Source organism: Mus caroli, chromosome 13 (genome assembly GCF_900094665.2).
Source record: "Mus caroli chromosome 13, CAROLI_EIJ_v1.1, whole genome shotgun sequence".
NCBI classification, from domain to species: Eukaryota; Metazoa; Chordata; class Mammalia; order Rodentia; family Muridae; genus Mus; species Mus caroli.
The window spans coordinates 102,024,598-102,045,505 of record NC_034582.1 but is presented as its reverse complement, the minus strand read 5'-3'; the positions used below and the strand labels follow the sequence as shown (position 1 = coordinate 102,045,505).

Genomic DNA, 20,908 nt, shown 5'->3' with positions numbered 1-20,908 from the left:
ATTTTGCTGAAGGGACCCTGTTATAGCTGTCTTGTATGAGGCTATGCCAGTGCCTGGCAAATACAGAAGTGGATGCTCACAGTCATCTATAAGATGGAACACAGGGCCCCCAATGAAGAAGCTAGAGAAAGCATCCAAGGAGCTGAAGGGGTCTGCAATCCTATAGGTAGGACAACAATATGAACTAACCAGTACCCCCAGAGCTCATGTCTCTAGCTGCATATGTAGCAGAAGATAAGAGAGAAGAGAGGAAGAGAGGCCCCTTGGTATTGCAAACTTTATATGCCCCAGTACAGGGGAATGCCAGGGCCAAGAATCGGGAGTGGGTGGGTAGGGGAACAGGGCAGGGGGAGGGTATAGGGGACTTTTGGGATAGCATTTGAAATGTATTTAAAGAAAATATCTAATAGAATAAATAAATAAATATTCTAACAAAAGTAATATGTTGACTGTAATAAAAAATAAATATACTAAACTCATGCAATACATCAAATAAAATGAAACAAAACTAAAGAAAAAAGAAAAGAAATATATCCCTTCCTTTCTATGATAACCTCAATAACAACAGCATTAAAAGGAATAGCAATATCTTTTCCTTCATCTAGTGTTTCTGGCAAGTCCTTCCCCACTGGCCAATCATATACATTTTTACTCACCTGTTTATTACTTATGTGTAGTATTTCAGGACACACTGCTTTGATTATTCATAGTTGCAGTATCCTGAGTAGTAAGTATGTATAATTTCAAATACTCTTCACAGCTCTGTGAGATAGTACATCTTACCATCTCTGTCTTAGAAACCAAAGCCCCAGGGCACTGAGAGTTCTGCAGTGATATGTTTGGTGACTATGTGCTCAGGTGGGGATCCAAGCCAAGTCGTCTGGCAATGGAGCCTATACATTGGCTCCCATGCTGCTCCAAGACACTGCTTTGTCTACTTCCCATCTACATGGGAATGCTATTCCAGGATGCATGGCTAGGAGTGAGGGTCAAGGAGCAATGAACATGGCCTTCCAGCTTCGAATAAGATGAACAACTCACTAAGGTCATCCGGGTTACCACACTGCTCATTTCCAGGCAATGCAGAAGAAAACTGAACACCCATCAATTCCTCTTTCTTCATCTTTCTATAGCAGTGGTTCTCAACTCTCCTAACACTGCTGTTCTTTAATGCAGTTCCTCATACTGTGATGACCCTCAACTATGTTATTTTCTGTTCCTACCATCTAATTGTAATTTTGCTACTGTTAGGAATTATAATGTAAGTACATAGGATATCTGATATGTGACCTCTGAGCAAGGGTCATTGGACACCCAGAAGCTTCATGACCCATAGGTTGAGAACCACTGTTCTATAGCTTCTACGGTTCTAGAATTTGCTGACGACTGCATTTGGCTTTTGAATCCTTTCATCAGCATGGAATGATGTCAGAGCCATTGATAAATGACCCTGTTTTAGTTCTCTGTATCAGGCACATTATGGAGTTTTGATAACCCAAGAAAGCATTTCATTCTATTAGCGTATTCATTAGACAGCGATACTGAGTGCTACCCCTGGCAAACTGTTCTTCAGGGGCAATGGACAGCTTTCCCAACCTACATCAGCATGGTAGCCCAGACCTGCCACATAAGACCTCAGTTGTCTACCAGCCACATAATTTACTCAAGTAAAATGCCAGCACAGTATGATAAAACCTAGGAGTTCATTTTGTCTTCTATTTAATATCAAGTTTAATTCCATTTCAATTTTGAGATGTAATATGAAATAGTGAACTATATGAACATTTTGTGCTTGATTTAAATCAGTAAGAAATAATTGTCTGGACCAGGAAGACAGCACAGCAAGATTAAAGTGCTTGTCACCAAACCTGACTACCTCAATTCCATCTTTGAAACCCACATAGTTAAAGGAAAAGAAGTAACTATAATCAGAGCATGATGTCCTCTGACTTCAACACAGATCCATAGACACACCATAGATACACACACACACACACACACACACACACCACAGACACACAATAATAAATTCAATAAAAACATTTTTTTAAAAAAACAACAAAGTTATTTTAAGGAGATAAATAAATTAAGTGAAACACTAGCAAAGGCGATACATATGATGGCACTGGGTGAAATACTCAGTAATCTTACTATTACCACAAGCAGTAATTCATAGGTTTGTGGTCTCCTTTGGGGGTGTCCGGAGTCAGGACTCACTGAGCCAGAGCCAATGAATCCAAAGGTTTCAGCTGAGGTCTGGAGAGATGGCTTAGTGAGTGGAGCACCTGTGGCACAAGCGTGAGGACTCGAGTTCGTATCACCACAACACACAGAGCTATTGGTAAAATGTCTGTAAAACCAATGCTCCTGCTTCAAGTTGAGGTGGAAATAAGAGTTCCTGGAGGCTTTCAGGCCAGCTAGTGTCATATTTAGCAGCATTTTTAAAAGACCCTGTCTCAGCCAAGGTGGAACATAATGACCTACCCTAACCTTGCTCTCTGACCAAACCTGTTGTGTGCCACAGCATGTGTGTGTATGTGTGTCTGTGTGTATCTGTGTGTGTACAGATACACACACACACAGAGAAACACAAATAAATAGAATTTTTTATTAATTAAATACTTATTTAATTTACATCCCAACCTTAGTTTCACCTTCCCCCATCTCTTCCCAGTCTTCCTCCCCCACACAATAAATAGAAAATTTAAAAGAAGACGTTAATTGGCCACATGCTACATGGGGATCCAAGAGTGAAGCCTCCCCTCTGTTTCTGGTTTAAGTGCTGACACAGAGCACATGTCTTCTTCCAGGAGGGAAGCCAGTTACAGCAGACACACAAGGAAAGACAGAATTCCCGACTGATTCGGCCTAAGCAGACCACTATTGAAACTGAGAAATGCAGTTCCAAAGTCAGAAGTCTTAAAAGCAATCCATCGCTGACTTCCTCTAAAATATCAGAATAAGGCAAAAGCACGGAACACCCTATTCCCGGCCCCCTCTTACAGTACCAACCAGAAGGAAGAGTGTTTATTCTGCAAACACTCCTCCAAGCCTTTTTCAAGAACAATCTTGTGAGTCAAATAAATCTAATAAACTATTCCATGGCCTTTCTTCCAAGTCAGCTCACGTTGCCCACCACTGTGGAATCTTTGGTAAGCAACCACTCATCTTTCCCACCTTCCTTCTTCCATGCTCACCTACTCACCTGTGCGTGCCGCACGCACACACACACACACACAGTCTCTCAGGTTTCTAGTCACATATCTCCTCACCTTACAAGACAGGCTCTCCTCACTCTCTCCCTCGAGGGCTTTGGTAAATTCCTTTAGTTCATTTGAGGGCAGGTGGTGAGTGGACTGTTGTTGCCAGCAAACATGTGTGATTTGTTGCTAGGGGACAGGTCTCCTCTCACTGGAGGTTTTATCTGGGACCTGAGAGCAAGAAGAAAACAGTGTAAGAAACAGCTGAGATTGTTCACATGAAAACCAAATGAAGAAGAGCTGGCTGTCTTTGAAGCCAAGTACAAAAAAAAAAAAAATGCCCATCTCATTTTTTTTCTTCGTAAACAAAGCCATGGAAACCCTGAGGAACCAAAAGCCCCAAATTCAGATTTGAGCAGGGTAGGATCACCCTCAATAAGCTTTGTGCTGAAAACACTAATTGGAAAGAAAAAAACAAACTATAGAGAATTTTTACATTCAACTGATAGTTAGTCAGTTCTGGGGAAAGTTAACAGAGAGCTTTATTTAAGAAGTAACTCCCAATCTCCATTGAGAGGATTTGCCTTTTATGATATAATAGTGCAGGGGGGGAAAAAACCACCACCCACAGAGAAACTCTCACGGTTGCACTTTGAGACATGCCAGTTAGTCATGTAGGCCATGCCCAAGGAGGTTTGGGTTCAAACTCCATGCTCCATTTAAGCTCTTTAAACTACCTAGGATGTAGACATTAAAGTTTATGTTCCCCTCAAGATGGTAGCCATCAGAATTTAAGACTGTGGATGCTCCATCAGTCTCCTTGACTGATGTCATCAAGCATAACACTCAGCTACAGAACCACAACAAAAACACAGCATGAGTTACATAACTCAGTTGACTACTGCAGGAGCATGTCTCAGGCCTTACTAACTAATGGAGCGAACAAGACTCCAAGATTCTGAAAGTTCTTCAAAATGCAGTCAACTAGGATGGCACCCCAGTACAGACTGGTAGTTTCTGGTTTTACCCTTTCCTAAACACAGTGCTGTGTCCTTATCTGTAAACACCCTCGCTCTCATCTGCCTGCCCCCCCCCCCATCAACACCCTTCTCTGACATGCTTAGTAATTTGCAAACATAAAATCCTGCTCCTGTCAATGATTTCAGTCATGCTTGGAACAGAGAGAAAAAAAAGGAAACTATGCCCCATAAGCATGCAACACACACCTTATCAAAGCCATTTTATTTTTCTTTCAGTAGGATGCATTTTATAGAATTCTATATTGTTGTCTCCATGTTGTAAAAATAAAAATGATGGCTTATTCCTTAATAGATTATATGTTGCATTAATTCAAATCTCATTAACTCTGTGGAGCATCTCCTGTCCAGCATGACTTAGAATACACAGAATTTTTTTTCTTCTTGTTTCTTGCTTTGTGTTTAAAGAGGAATTCTGTTGGGCTTGTCTCTGATGAGCCATCCATAAATAAATATACAAACCATTACACTATATCTTGGTATAAGGGGAAGGTTTCTCTGTTTTTAAAAGATTTATTTTGCTTGTAATTATGTGTTTCAGAGAGGGTATGTACATTGGTGAGAGCTGGATCCTCTGGAGTTTAAAGAAGTCGTGAGATCTGAAGTTGGAGCTACGTGCAGTTGCAGGCTGCCCAGTGTGGATGCTGAGAACCAAATGCCAGTCTTCTGCAAGTCGAGTAGCACGTGCTCGTATCCAGTGGGACAACTCTAACCTGAGAAGTTACCTTTTGAAAGACTGATGGACCTCACAGAGACTGTGGCAGCATGCACAAGGCTTGCACAGGTCTAAGCCATATGAGGCCCCAGCACGGAGAAGGAGAAATAGACACAAGCTTCCATTCCTAACCAAGAAGCTATCTGTCACTGATTCCCACTGCAAAGGATGGGGTCTCACTGGACATATTAACCACATTTCAGGGTAGGCCTCAGGCCCAGGAGTAGCTGGACAACACAAAAGATATCAATGGTATTTTTATAGACTCTTTGTATCAGTTTTCTTTGTTTTGGATTTGTTTACTTGTTTGTTTATTTACTTATTTTGTCTTATTGGATTTTTGCCTTTACATTTTGTTTCATTGTTAATGAGTGTATTTCTCTTGGTTTGTTTGTTTGCTTGCTTACTTCCTCACTTGATATTTTTAGAGAGAAAATAACATAAAGATGGGTGGATAGAGAGGTAGGGACTATCTGGGAAGGACTGAAGAAGGTGAAGACATGATCAAAATATATTATATGAAATTTTTTTCCAAGAAAAAAAGAACTGACATGAAGGCTCTCTCATTGTGCATACATGTGCGTGAACACACAGAATCTGCAACTCTGGTGATTTAGCTAACTGGCAAGCTGCAACTGGCTGGTTGCTTCCTATCATAAAGAAAGCCCCCTCTTTTCTATTAGAAAAGAATTACCAGCCATGAATATAGTCCAAAGCAAACTTGAAGTGTACCATGGGTAGTGTTCTGTGAAACACTGTTGCCAGTCTTTTTGTTCTTGTTACAATTACAAGGTTAAAGCTTTAGGTATGCATGATCTACAGGAGAGTATGCCACTGCATAGTGACAAGTGCTTGATTTTCAATTGTGTGTATTTAATTCTTTTCAAGGCCACCCTTGTAATTTACTTCTAAGATCATGTGACTTATCCCAACATCCTTATCTTTCCTTAGGTCCTCACTACCTTATAACCCTGGTCCCATCATTCCTGACAAATAACAAACCACCTTCCAAGCAAGAGGAGAACAGAGTGCAAGGAAGACATAATGTAACCAATTCACCAAAATGTTTCCCTATTTTGGGAATCCAGTGTTCTCCCCATGCTAGCTAATCAAGTGCTCCACCACTGAGCTACATCGTAGCCTTCAAAATATATTTCTAAACAGCAACTTCATGTCAGGTGCTGTCACTGACTGTGAAAATAATAATAATGTATAAGGAAGGAAGGTGTGTGTTCTCGTGTGTACATGTGTGTAAATGTGTATATGTGCCCACGTGGTGTGTATGTGCATGCCATCTGGATAGCCATCTGGCAAGTTGCAGATACCATCTTGATGCTGCCTCCTCAGTGTTCCGATAAAAGGAGCGCTCCATGCTGTCCTGTCTGCCTTTCTAATGTGGGTGCTGGGGATCAAACTCGGGCCCTCATGCTCATGTGTTGAGTTTACGGTCTGGGCCCAGATCCTCAGCCCCAGACAACTGAGAAAATGTACTAAAAATCTTGCTTTCTTTAAAAACCCAGTTATGTTATGTAAATAGGTTTGTGTTTTAATCCCAGGTGTGGGATATGGGACTGCTTCAGACTTTTGTCTACAGCAGCTGACTATGATTTGCCTCGTGCTCTGGCAGGGGCATCACTCTGCCAGCTGAACAGTTTACTTTCAGAATTCTGAAAGATTCTTGAGACAGTACATAAATGGCAGAACCTGGAGAAGCCGCTGCTCCCCCTGCTACTGCCCCCCACTGCTACCTTAGCAGCTGCTGGTCCCTGTTGCCTCTTGTCCCAGCTGCTGCTGGTTCCTGCCTCTGCATTCACTATTTTGTTGCTTTTGTTGTAGGCTGGATTGCTGATTGGAGATATCCTGACAACAAAGGAACTCTGACACCCCTAATCAGCAGGAAGTAGTCTAAAGAGATGTATGCCCCCCCTTCCCCCTCTAACCTTTTTCTTACCTAGCTCATGTTGGGTTGGGGGAATTGGAAGGGATTGGGGTGGAGAAGGATGTTAGGCGAAAGAACCCAATAAAGTAGCCAAAATGTAAGGAGTGAAAGAAAGATTCTACTCTCCCAAAATGTTCTAATGAGAAACAGATACAAGATTAGATCATATCGGGGCTTCTAGGAAGACAAAGAGAGTGTTAGGATCCACTGAGACCAAGGACAGCAAAAGAAACCTCTCTTAAGAAGACCTCAGAGAAAGCCAACGAGGAAGCTGAAGTGACAAAGAGCCTAGCCCAGGTAAGGGAAAGAAAGGGCCAGAGAAAGAAGAAGGAAGACAGAGGCAGCTCAAGGGGAACCACATACTTCAAGGCTGAGACTTGTTCCGAATCCAGTAGTATTACATAGGAAAATGGCAATAACTTAGATCTGGGAAGTACTGCCCCAAGCATCAGGCAGAACTGCTCAGAACTCTACTTTGTTGTTCCATCAGGAAAGCACAGGGAGAGCTTCCTGAGTTTTGAACAGGGAACCCCAAATTCCCAGGCTCTCCTCAGGTTTCAGTGCTCAGATTTGCTGCTACCTAAAACACACCTACTACAAGCACTTAAGGGCACCAGTTCCCTACCAGTTCCCTAAGACTCACTCTGTCAGAGACAAGTGTTAGCCAAGCCAGGATCTACCAGACAACAACTGTCAATTCCTCTATGGGAAAGGAAGAGAAGTCTGAAGAGGAGAAACTGAGAACTTCATCACTAAAGATCTGGCAACTCCATGGGATCTTATGTAACCTCTTCAGCAAGATACTGGAGAAAGTACCAGCTCTATTGGGAACTATTGTATCCTTTGAATCAAAATACAGTGTGAAATATAAAGCATTAAATGCTATTATATACTACTGTAAAACTTTGTAACATGTTTCATTCTAACACTAATAGAAGTTTGTAAAACTTTAAAAGGTTTTCTTGCATACACTCAGTAAAATGTCATTTTTTTTCTTAAGCAAAACAAAAACAAAACGAAATAAAACCTTTATGAACCATACATTTGCCATTTCTGTGAGATGCCAGCTCGATTAAAAGTTGCCTAAACATGCTTTCAACTTAGCAGAGACCCATTGGCACTCAGTCACTGGAATAGGTGGCTCTCCTATGAAGAAAGTTCTCGTGTCTTCATATGAAAGCACACCATTTCACATGACCCAATATTTAAACTTAGCATTCACAGAAGAGCCCTCCCCCCTCCAAAAAAAAGCAGAAACATGAAATCCCTTCCCTCTCTGCTCTTCAATGGCAATCCCAAACCCTTTAGTTAACCCACCAAGGGCCACACAGTGAAGTCTTGCTTAGGGAGATTTTGAAATAACCCAAAACTGGGGCTATTGTACACTGTCCAAGTGATGCAGCTACTCTATGCTGCAATGACAGAAGGGTGAAGCGATCACAGTTAGAGAAGGGATCCTCAGGTGTTATGATGTAGGAATGCATATCTGAAGAATACACAAGTATGCATGCACACACACACACACACACACACACACACACACACAGAGAGAGAGAGAGAGAGAGAGAGAGAGAGAGAGAGAGAATGAGAAATGCCAGAGAAGAGGTAACTAACACTAAACCACTAAAGAATATCATTTCCTCACTTTGGAATGTAACAAGAAGGTGTTTTGCAATGTTGTTGCTGTAGCCATTTTTAAACATTTGAGTTGTATCTTAATATTTATTAATTAGTATATTTTCACCTTCTCTTTAAAAAAGTCCAAAGTACCCTGGAGCTTTACACTTTTTTGGTTTTTTGAGACAGGGTCTTTCTGTGGAACTAACTCTGTAGAGCAGGCTGGCCTCAGACTCACAAAGATTCACCTTGCTGTCTCCCAAGTGCTGGAATTAAAGGCTTGTGCCACTACTACCAGCCTTGTACTTGCTTTTCTTGAGGAAAAAAAGAAAAAAAATGCACTCAGACTATGTAACTGCCCTTCCCTATGGAGGACTGATCCCTCCTCTCTGAATCATTAGCAGACAATAATTGCCTTCCCAGGGCACCCAAGATGTCTTTGATGCTAAAGGATCAAGTTTTCCCAAATGATCAAGTTACACAGTAGGCCTGCAGGCAACACGTGTGCTTAGATTTTAGAGCTTCTAATTGTTCTAGTCTTGAGATGAATGGAGTCAAGCACAGCCATAAGTAGTGCAGGGTACCAAAGATTGTGGCCACACCTAAAACTCTGCATCTTAGCATCATTTCCGCTTGCCCTGCAAAACAGCACCAAGAACTTGAGGACCTACGTGGTCAAGGAGCCCCGAAGTCCTGAGACACACAATCCCCACCCCACGAATGCCTTTCCCCTTGCTTAGACCTAAGGGGCCTATAGGTCTAAGCTCTTTATGTTTATTTTGTGAAATACCAAACAATGTGATGTACATTTTCCTTAAAGTATAACCTTAAAACATGCAAAAGTGTAAAAGAGCAGGGTGTGTATACAAGATAACTTCTAGTGATGGCCATTGCTGTCCCTTCGTGCATGAGGTACTCAGGTAAAGTACAGCATGTTCCTACTAAGTTGTAAAATTCCCAGACTGCCATTTATAAACTAGGTAAGTCCATGAAGCAGTGTACCAGTCATATTCCAAGCTGATCATAGTACCAAAGGTCTTAGGAGCAACCAGCTTCTTGCTAGCTCTTTGAGCATCTTTGTGTAAAACAGGAAAAGGTACCAGTTCCTTGGCATTAACACAGGCTCCCAATACAGCAAGCAGTTCAGCTAGATGACTATGTCTGCCTTTCTACCTCTACTCATGCCTGAAGCCCAATCTACTTGTTCAGTGAGTGATCTGCATTCATGAATCGATGCAAGCACACAGCCCAGGAAGCAGACTTTACTCGACAAAATAAACACGGAATAAAAAGTTCTATGAAGCTGGGCGTGGTGGCCCCACGCCTTTAATCCCAGCACTCGGGAGGCAGAGGCAGGCTGATTTCTGAGTTCGAGGCCAGCCTGGTCTACAAAGTGAGTTCCAGGACAGTCAGGGCTCTACAGAGAAACCCTGTCTCAAAAAAAAAAAAAAATCTATGAAATTCAACCAAGGGGATGTCTTTGACAAAATAAGAAATTAAAAAACAAAAAACAACAAAACAAAAAAACATGAAAGCTTGGTTTTTTGTTGTTGTTATTGACTATTGGGTTTTTTAATCTCTTGAAAAAGGGAAACTTGATGAGCATCATATAAGAACAAGAGAGGTGAAAAGGAAATCTAAGCCTCAAGCACTCATTTTAACCTCTAAGATCATTGTGTCCTGCAGCACATGCCTCCCAGAGCAGTAGAGATACAAAACATGTAGAAAATCAATTCCTCATTTGCTGGGTGATAAAAATAATTGATAAAAATTTGTGTTGACATATGCTTATACTGAATAAAGTGCTTAAAATATATTTTCTCTTTCCCTCACTAGCTAAATAATGCTCCCCAGACCATCCCTCTCATTCTCTGAACAGAATGTTAGTTTCAACATGCTGTCTCAGTCTTTCTGACCTGTCATTTCTTCTGTTCTGTCTCCGGTTAAATGTCTTGTTCCCTCTCCGTTTTGGGACCTGGATGACCTGGCTGTTCGGTGGGAGGCCTGATGCCCTGGTTCAGTGTGTTCATGCTTACAGGCTTCCATGCTATTTAAATCTGAAGGCTAAACACTTAACACCAAATTGGTTTTCTCCTGGCCCATTGGAAATACATGTCAAGTGCCCTTTGACTCTGTAGGAAGGATGAGTAGAGTCAAGCCTTCAGCCCCTGACATGACCCTGTGCTTCCACTTAGGAAAATTAGTAGGCCTGCCCTGCCCTATAATGAGAAAGAGCTATCTCCTACCTCTCTAGAGGTGCTTTTAAATTACTTATGTCCTTGCTGGAAGATTTGGGGGGAGGGGCATATAGATAATGAGTATAAAGGAAGTATGATGGAGAAAGAGATTCATTTTGTCCGCCTGATGTATTTTTTTTATAATCTTAAGTCAGTTTTGATTTTTTTTCCCAAGCTACAAATATTTCAAAACTGGTAGAGGCAGCAGGCACATGAAATGATCTCTACTCCAGAATGAGCACAGGATAATAAAAATTTTCCTTATGTAAATACCAAGAGCAGGGAGCTCTTCTGAGGACTGGGGGCTCACACACTGCACCTGACTGGTGACAGGGCAGTGGCTTCACCTTTCTCAGAGAGGCATTACGGGTTATCCAGGATGGTCCCCGTGGCCTGTAGAACACTGAGTGGGAACGTTCTGTCCGGTGCGGGCTCCGCGTTACATGGCAAGGTTCTATGGGTAATATGGGGTCCTATGTCAGGGGAGAGAAAGGAAATGGTGGGAAGGCGGTGATGTGGGGTCACCGCCAGCACCTGCTGCCACTGATAAGGAGTTGCTCTCACTGATTCTAGGGGCCACTTGCTTCCTGCTACAGGAACGGAAGGGAAATGTTCGCTTTTTGGAAAAGAAACAAGGTTAAGCTTATCATATCTCAGCAGGCAGCAAGTCTCCATTGTTTACAGTGCTCTCTTTCTCCCTCCCTCCTTTTTTTCTACGCTGCCCCACACTCCTCTTTTTTTTTCCCTATGCCTTTTCCCCCTTTCCCTTCTAGGTTTTCCTGCTGCTACCTTCATCTCACACTTCCTTCCACTCTGACCACCAGTCTGAGAGCACAAGGGATCCTTGGTCCACTCCCTAAGGCCCCTGGGTTGGCCCTGCTGCTTTTGGTGGTGCTGGAATACCGGGAGGGGAGAAAATGGAGAGAGCACAGTGGGTACTACACCCCAAGGCAGCACACAATGCTCTTCTGACTTCCCCATCAGTTCAGAACCCACAGGAAGATGAGAGGGTGACTAAACACCTAGGATTCCCAGCCCCTTGAATGTCAGAGAACAGAATACAGAGACAGAACAGAGGGTCAGCTGACCAGAGAGCCCAGCAGGAGACAGGCAGGACATAGCTGGGCAAGATAGAACAGAGCTGCAGAGAGAACCCTACCCTGAAGCAAGCAGTACAAATCACAGTGTAACCTAGATCAAGCTACTGCTTACATTTGCTGCTAGAGATTCAAAGAAAAGCCCTAGGCTCCTGAGACTGAGATTTACCTGCTCAACCATGAGACTCTAGGAAACAAAGACCTACTCCAGAACAGACCAGGATGGGACAAAGATCATGGAAGACTAGGAGTTAAGAAAGTGTATTTGAAAAGCCAACAGGGAAGAGAAGAAAAATCAGACCAGACATGAACAGAATCAGTGTTAGAAATGGCCACTGGTCATGGTCAATAAGACAAAAAAGACAACCAACAGATTGGGAAAAGATCTTTACCAATCCTAAATTCAATAGAGGGTTAATGTCCAATATATACGAAGAACTCAAAAAGTTAGATTCCAGAAAATCAAATAACCCTATTAAAAAATGGAGTATAGAACTAACCAAAGAATTCTCAACCGAGGAACACCGAATCACTGAGAAGCATTTTAATAAATGTTGAACATCCTGAGTCATCAGGAAAATGCAAATCAAAACAACCCTGAGATTCCACCTCACACCAGTCAGAATGACTAAGATCAAAAACTCAGGTAACAGAAGATGCTGGCGAGGATGTGGAGAAAGAGAAATACTTCTCCATTGCTGGTGGGATTGCAAGATGGTACAACCACTCTGGAAATCAGTTTGGCAGTTCCTCATAAAATTGGACATGGTACTAACTAAAGACTCAACTATACCACTCCTAGGCATTTACCCAGAAGATGTTCCAATGTGTAATAAGGACACATGCTTTACTTCGTTCATAGTAGCCTTATTTATAATACCCAGAAACTAAAAAGAACCTAGATGTCCCTCAATGGAGGAATGGATACAGAATATGTGGTACATTTACACAATAGAGTACTACTCAGCTACTAAAACCAATGACTTTATGAAATTCTTAGACAAATGGATGGATCTGGAGGATATCATCCTGAGTGAGGTTAACCAGTCACAAAAGAACACACATGATATGCACTCACTGATAAGTGGATATTAGCCCAGAAGCTCAGAGTACCGAAGATACAATTTGAAAAACACATGAAACTCAAGAAGAAGGAAGACCAAAGTGTGGATACTTTAATCCTTCTTAGAAGGGGGAACAAAATACCCATGGAAGGAGTTACAGAGACAAAGTGTGAAGCAGAGACTGAAGGAATGACCATCCAGAGGCTGCCCCACCTGAGGATGCATCCCATAGACAACCATCAAAACCAGACACTATTGTGGATGCCAACAAGAGCCTGCTGACAGGAGCCTGATATAGCTGTCTCCTGAGAGGCTCTGCCAGTGCCTGACAAATACAGGAGTAGATGCTCACAGCCATTCATTGGATGGAGCACAGGGTCCCCAATGAAGGAGCCAGAGAAAGACCCAGGGAACTGAAGAGATTGCAGCCCCATAGGAGGACCAACAATATTAACTAACTAACTCCAGAGCTCCCTGAGAACAAACTACCAGCCAAAGAAAACACATGGAGGGACTCATGGCTCTAGCTGCATGTGTATCAGAGGATGGCCTAGTTGGTCATAAATGGGAGGAGAGGGCCCTGGTCTTGTGAAGGTTCTATGCCCCAGTATAGGGGACTTCCAGGGCCAGTAAGTGGGAGTGGGTGGGTTGGTGAGCAGGGGTGGAGGGGGGAGGGATGGAGGGTTTTGGAGGGGAAACTAGTAAAGGGGATAACATTTGAAATGTAAATAAAGAAAATATCTAATTAAAAAAAGACAGGAAATAGGAAAAAAAGAAAAGAACTGGTCACTTGTAGATTTTCATCAGGCTTTTCTTTAAATTATCATTATTATTTTACTTATTATTGTGTATTTGAGTGCATAATATACCACAACACTCTTGTGGATGTCAGAGGACAATGTGATAGTGACCTCTACTTCCACCTAAATTTAAGTAGGTTGCAGGAATTAAAGACAGGGCACCAGGCTTAGGCAGAAAGTCTTTACCCATTGAGTTCTCTTGTCAACCTCTCACAGGCTTTTACTAGAGAGGAACCAGAAAGTGGTACCTAGAACCCAACCTTCTGTATCCTTGGATGGATTTTATCATCAAGCTTTATGGCTCTATCTAGTTTCTAGTGTTGGGTCCATTTTGTTCAATTACCGTCCCTATAAAGTCTCCTGCAGGATCCATTCTAGGAAGGATTTCTTAATCCCTAGAGGGCAAGTGGGAAAGCAACTTCCAGAGCAGAGCTTTCCTAAGACCAATTCCCACCTAGGAGGCTCTAGGTAGAGTTGCCATATATTGCTATCTGCCCAAGAGAGTAAGTACCCTAGAGTAATTATTAACAACATCATTTGTTAATTGCAAAAGGTCTTGATTTGTATGTTGAATTATACAGTCTCTTTTCTATGTACCCTGTAATAATAGCACATAGCAAACTTTAATTGTAACTCATTATGAGTGTCTTAAAAACATGTCATTGGCTGCATCCAATGCAACAGTTTGGAATGAAGGAAACTCTTACGTGAAATAGCCTAGAAACTATCTTCATGAAATCTGAGGCAGAAAAGCAATATATAAGGAAAGGCAAGAATACAGATCAACATTGGTGATAGAGAAGCAGCAAAATGAAAGAGAACTCAAAGCTTGAACTTAATTTCCATTCTTCTCGTGCACAACGGTTGTGAGACTTGATCAACAATGACATTTGGAAAGCAATCTTGGAAATGATCCTTTAAGAGCAGTCTTTACTGTTTTTGATTCATAAGAAAAAAAAAATCCTTCCAAAGACAAGGATCCCAAATTGAGTTGTCTGAGTTCCAGAGAGACAGACACAGAGAGAACTATTAGCAGCATTTGTCAGAATAAGAAGCTACTGTCTGCTTGATTCTCTCATATTTACCCTCTATTTCTGCAACCTTGATGTCTCTAACTTCCCTCAGTCCTTCTATCTATATAGTCAGGGCCATGTCCAGTTTTCGCAGCTATCTTCACCAGCAACTTCCCCAGTGATCTGTCATATTATACACTCCTCCCAGGCCAGTTCTTTTCTTCTCATTCTTCTCTATTCAACCACATACAGGCATGTGCATACATGGGTATATTTCCAAAAGGCTGCTGCACATAGATGACAAAATACTGAGAATGAGAACATGTTCTGTCTGCCATCCTGGAAGGCAACCATCATCCTGGCCTGTAACACCAAAGGTTTGAGACTACATTTTTCTATGAATAAAATCACACTCCTTTTCTCCTTTGATTGCAGCTTCTCTGCCAACCTTATTTACAAGATTCACCCTATAGTGCTTGACCAGGTCAGTCTTGATCTGTGTTTAATTGTCATAAATACATCATTAAGTCATTCTTTGTTTTCTCTTTTCTATTACAAATATTGCCATATTTGTCTGATACTCAAAGATGAGCACTTTTGCATATCTTCTGATGTACAGATATACACATTTCTCCCTAGGAACAGAATTGCTAATTTATAAGCTCTTCCATGTGTTTAATATTCATAGACACTAAGAAGAGTTTTCCATTGTCAATCTAGCAACCAATATCCATGCCAACAGCTGGCAGATGTTCTGACTACTGCACATTCTCAACAACATGTGGGATTGTCCTCCTTTCCTTTTCGCTATTCTGGTAAAAGTGGAGAGCTATCGATGTAAGACTGTAAATTCTATGTGCATTTCTGGTGACTACTGAAGTTGAATTACCATATTTCTTAGACTTTCAACTTACACCAGTCCTTGGCCACTAAGCTTCTCTCTGAACACCACCTGTAAGTGACACTGAGTAAGAGCCAAGGGCATGTACACTTATTCAGCTGGAAGCAAATCTTATAATCGGGTGGCCTCTATCATTGTTCACAGACAATTTGCATATCATGTCTTGATCTCTTATACAGGTTACTCTGGTGACTGGCTCCTTCTCTTCTACAGTAGTTAGTCTGACCCACTTCCTCCTTATAAATGTGCTTCTGGATGCCTTAGACAGCCCTGCTAACTAAGTCCCCCATGCTGCTTGTTTTTAGTCAACTTTATACAAAGCCAAACATATCTGGGATGAAGGAGTGTTTAAGAAAATATATCCGTAAGATTGGCCTGTTGGCAGGCCTTTGGGGAATTTTCTGGGTTAATAATTGATGTAGAAGGGCCCAAGTCCTTGTGGTAGTAGCAGTTCTGGGCAGGTGTTTCTGGGTTGTATACAAAAAGCCAGCTGTGCAAGCCAATAAGTAATATTCTTCTACAGTTTCTGCTTCAGTCCCTGCCTCAAGGTTCCTGCCCTGCTTGAGGTCCTTCTGTGACTTCCCTCAGAGGAAGGCTGTTCTGCAAGTGTAAGATAAATAGACCCTCTCCTCTTCAGCTTGTGTTTGGTCATGGTGTTTTATCACAGCAAAAGAAACACTGAGATGCCCCTACTGTGTAAGCCTGGCATAACCAAGTAGTCCTAAATATTTCATTCTTTCCTCTTGCTTCAAAGGAAGCATGGCTACTTTACTTCTGCCAATACACACAACCAGGAAGAAAATCTGGGGTTGTGCTTCCTGCACACGTCTCACCTGTGTGACCAAGTATGATTTATCTGGCTTTTTCTGGTCCAATTTCTTAGCTAAAAATAAGAATGCTCCTTACCTTATATCATTGATGTGATATTTAAGTTACATATAGAAAAATCTTTGACCTAGTGCCTGGACTATAATGTGTGCCTGACAAATATTAATTATATTTCTTCCATTTCCCCACTTACAGCCCCACTGCTATTCATCATTTCCTTAGAGGCAGTAAGACAGGAGGAAAAAAATTATGACAACAACAACATCCTGGCTTTTAAAATCAGGCATACCATGACTTAAAATCTGATGTTTACCATTGACTAGTTCAATGATGAACATCCTTAAATTAGTTTCTTGCTGTCTAAAAGAATCTGGGGGTGTTACTCAGAAATGTAAGGATGACACATCTCTCTGGCTGACTATAGGGCTGGAATCTGAAGATTCCATGGGCTGAACATTCATGGGCTGAACATTCATCCCTTTGTACTTGAGGTTTAGACATAGGATTTATTTGATTGGCTGTTGGCTGAGTAGTATTCAAATGGTCTAGAGTTAAGTACTAGGGTAAGTTTTATTGAAATCCTAAAACTCAGATTTCATTTGAAAATGGGAGGACACCTAACAAGCATACTCATCTTTGCTCCAATCATCTGGGGCTTAATGCCAACATCCCCACTGGCCTTGTCACTTTTGGTCTATTCTCCTCCCCAGTCTGGCCACATCCCCATAGTCTGCCACACTGCATTCCTCTATATTCTCCCCCTGACTATATTCCCCTCCTCTTCCCTACTCCCCTCCGGTCCCCATTCTTGTCCACTAGGCCAGTCTCCTTCATTGATACTACCTTCATAGGGCTTGATCAGTTTGTTGTGATACTAAGATCCACAGAATAGTTTCCAATATTTTCCTTTACAAATATAAACCAAATGTTCTGTAGATTCTTACCGTTTGCAATCATCCACTTCTTTGTAGAGCTCCTATCTTCGTTTCCCATTGCCTCTTTAAGGAATGACCACAAATTGGAGGATTTTAAAGACTTACAGACTTATCCTGCAGCTGTGTATTCAGAAGGCCAGAGCCACATCTTACCTGCTTAAACTAAATATGGACTTTTCTGAAGGTGCAGTCTCATCTGAAGGCTCTAGGTAAAAGTCTGGTTTTGTCCCTGATCCAGGCTCTAGAGCTATGTTTGAGTCCTGGGTTCATAGCCAGCTATTTCCAACTTAAAAATCAGCTATACTGATTAAGTATCCCATGTGACATAGTGTGCTGACACTTAATCATCCCCTTTTCCCATTTGAGGGTCCTTTATGAGGATGCTGAACCATACCAATAGACCAGGGTAATCCCCCACATCTCAGCTGACTAACAACCTTAATTCCATCTTCAACCTTTGTTCTTATTTACCAGGTAATAATGTAACATATCCACACGGCCTAGGGATCAAGTTATCTACATCTTTGGGAGCCACTAGTCTGATTACCATAGGCTTTAAAAGATCCCAGATTGTTGATTGCCTAGATAACACTGCTAAACATCATCCTTCAGTTCAAGGACAAAATCAAAGCCCCAGACACAAACCACCCAGATCCTGCAGTGAGGTGACAGCAGAGCACCTATAACTGTCTGTATTAGTGCTCAGCACCTCCTTGGCTATGTGTGTTGACACTTTGTGTTATTAGGAAGAAGGCAGGAAAAAAAGAGGGGCAAATAGGATTGGTGCTTTCTGCAGTTTCCAGTGCCTCTGGGCTTCGGATAAAGAAGGAAAAGAGTAGAGATGCTCAGAAGCAGATCAAAGAAATGCCTAGAGTCCTCTAAAGCTCAGCAAAAACTCTGAATAAGAATCCAGACTGAGAGTCTTCCTAAAGGAATGTAAGCACTCCTGAGTATTCCACTGTCTCTGGCTTTTGACAATGCTTTCCTTTAACCACTGGGGAAGCTTAGCTGCCTTACAATGGCATCAGAATTAAACAGGATGAAGCAAGAAAAACACTTGGGGGTATGATCATTTCTGTTTCTTCTCCACAGATCATTGGGGCATTGTTTCAAGGCTTTTTAAATATGATAAGCCAAATCCAATATTTGGATGCCTTTAATAAGCTGGGGTGCAGACTTCATTTGCTACCTCAAAAATTCACATAATAAATCCAGGAAGTTACAAGTTAAGATAAACTAAATATCCTTTTTCCTAAATGTATCATTTTTAGTGAGCCCAATCAATTCTAGATGCATTGCTGTACATCTTATCTGTCAACTAGGCATACTGATTCATTCTCAGGATATAGCTAGGAACTGAGACCTCCCCTTCTCCTAACCATCTATCTCCTCGGGTCTTATCCATTTATTTATAAACCCTTCAGCTTCCTCCATCCACTTCATTTCTTAGTCATCAGTTTGGTTATTCGCCAGGGTAAATTTTTGTTTCTTCCATGAGGACAGGGATATTATCTATCTTTCTTCTAAACTTCAGCCCAGAACCCAGAACATAGCTAATTTGTACCAGCCACTAATGTGTTGCATATATAAATATAGATATAGACCTAATCACCAACTTAAGTGTGTAGGAACCATTATTATCCTTCATTATTAGAAAATTGGGCATAGAAAATTTCAAAAATTTGTTCATCCATACAGCAATTAATAGCATAATACTTATTGAACTTTTAACATGCAAGGCTATTATTTAAAGTGTAGCCATCTAAAGGGCCATGCTACTTTTAGTTTAATGCAGCCAAGAGGTATCTCTTTTTTCAAAACATCTGGACTGACTACAAGGTCCCAGGGTTTTCAAGGAGAACAGTTTTCTACCTCTACCAGACTCACCTCCATCCCCAACCATAAACCTTTAGAAGGAAGAACAGACTATGAAAAATATTTCATGGTACAACTACCAAGGATTTCACAGTGACTAGCCCACAGCAGCCTGTGAGACTTCATTATTATCACCCCCAGTTTAGGGAAATAAGAAAAAAGGGCAGAGAAGAAAAGTGATGGCCCAGAGTTGTTCTATGTCATAGGATGTACTTTAAGTATATTTCTCCCCAACATTACTCTTACCTATACTCACTAAACACCTTGGTTCCCCTAGATCATTTTGATCCTGCTTTCACACCACACATGCCATTATTTTTACCATAATAAAGTTCTAAGGATCTTCCATGACCAAACTCTTTCCATAGCTCCCCCATCCTCCTCAAGATAAGGTCAAAACTATTTCCAGTGGCTGAGCAAACTCTTTACAACAGGACTGTCCCTACCCTTCCTTCCCTTGTGCCCCTTATTGCAGCCAGTGACAGAGCACTACCAAGCACTCTCCTCTGAGTCTTAATGTCCTTCTTGACCTCAACAACGAGATGTGTTTTCTGGAGCCAGCTCTATCTCTCCTCTTTTTTACCCAACTCTCACCCACATCTCAACTCTTAGCCTAATGTCCTTTCAACAACCAATCAAAGTCGCACCCCCAGTGGACCTCATGCTCATCACACTTCATGCTTTCCTTTATAAGAATATCACATCTTCACATGTTTGTGCTCATTCATCCAATACAGGGGTCCCCAGGAACAACTTTCACTATGGCAAAGACAATGTCCACTGAGTTAATTAATCATAAGTTCAGCTTTGAACTGTGAAAGCAAAGAATTGCTATTCTTCTACCTTTGTGTGCTTCCCCACCAAAGCTCTGGTCTCGACATAGTGTAGCTGTCTGGTTACTTCTCTATCCCTCATTAGATTGAAAGTATTTTAACCACTATAAAGTCAAAGACTATAATGACCTTGACTTCACTGCTGTCCCCCAGCATCAAGCAGTGTCCAGTACCAGTTGGTACTCAAACAGCTGAGAGTAAATAAGCAAACAGACATCAGTAGCTGCCCCTTTAGCACAAACCTGCCATGAATTACATCAATGGATTGTTTTACTTTAAACACTTTAAAGAAATAGAATTTATATGGAATCGAGAGAAAGCTGTCAGCTGTGAAATCTCACCCAGTGTTGTTCATTAGCAACAGGCACCAGGGGACCAGCTCAGGCCTAGGTGAAAAATAACTTGTCAGCTTAGTCAAAAGCATCATGAAAAGCCATGAGGACACAGAAATCCCCTGAACGGATAGATGAGTGACTTCCCATTATTCTGAGAAAGAAAGAGATAAATTCAGGAAGAGAAAGCCTAAGTAAAATTAATTCCCCAATAGGACAGGATGAGATGGAGAAAACTATCCCTGAGGAGGACCAGCTGCTCAAAGAAGGAAGAGCCTTCTCTAAGTACAATATTGGAAAGGAAGATAACAGTAAGCTATACTCTGTCCTGGCCCCAGAAAGGACTCAGACTTTTATTTATTTATTTTTATTAGGCATTTATTTCATTTACATTTCCAATGCTATCCCAAAAGTCCCCCACACGCTCCCCCACCCACTCCCACTTCTTGGCCCTGGCGTTCCCCTGTACTGAGGCATATAAAGTT

General features: G+C 41.6%; 1 protein-coding gene across 2 annotated transcripts in view; it reads right to left on the bottom strand.

Moving 5' to 3' along the window:
• Positions 1-20,908, bottom strand: part of Pde4d (phosphodiesterase 4D) — a 1,431,689-nt gene that overhangs the window by 1,248,508 nt on the left and 162,273 nt on the right. For both annotated transcript variants that reach the window (XM_029468212.1, XM_021180268.2), the window contains one exon: positions 3,273-3,431. The gene's annotated coding sequence lies outside the window, so the exon portion shown is untranslated. The remainder of the gene's footprint in view (positions 1-3,272; positions 3,432-20,908) is intronic.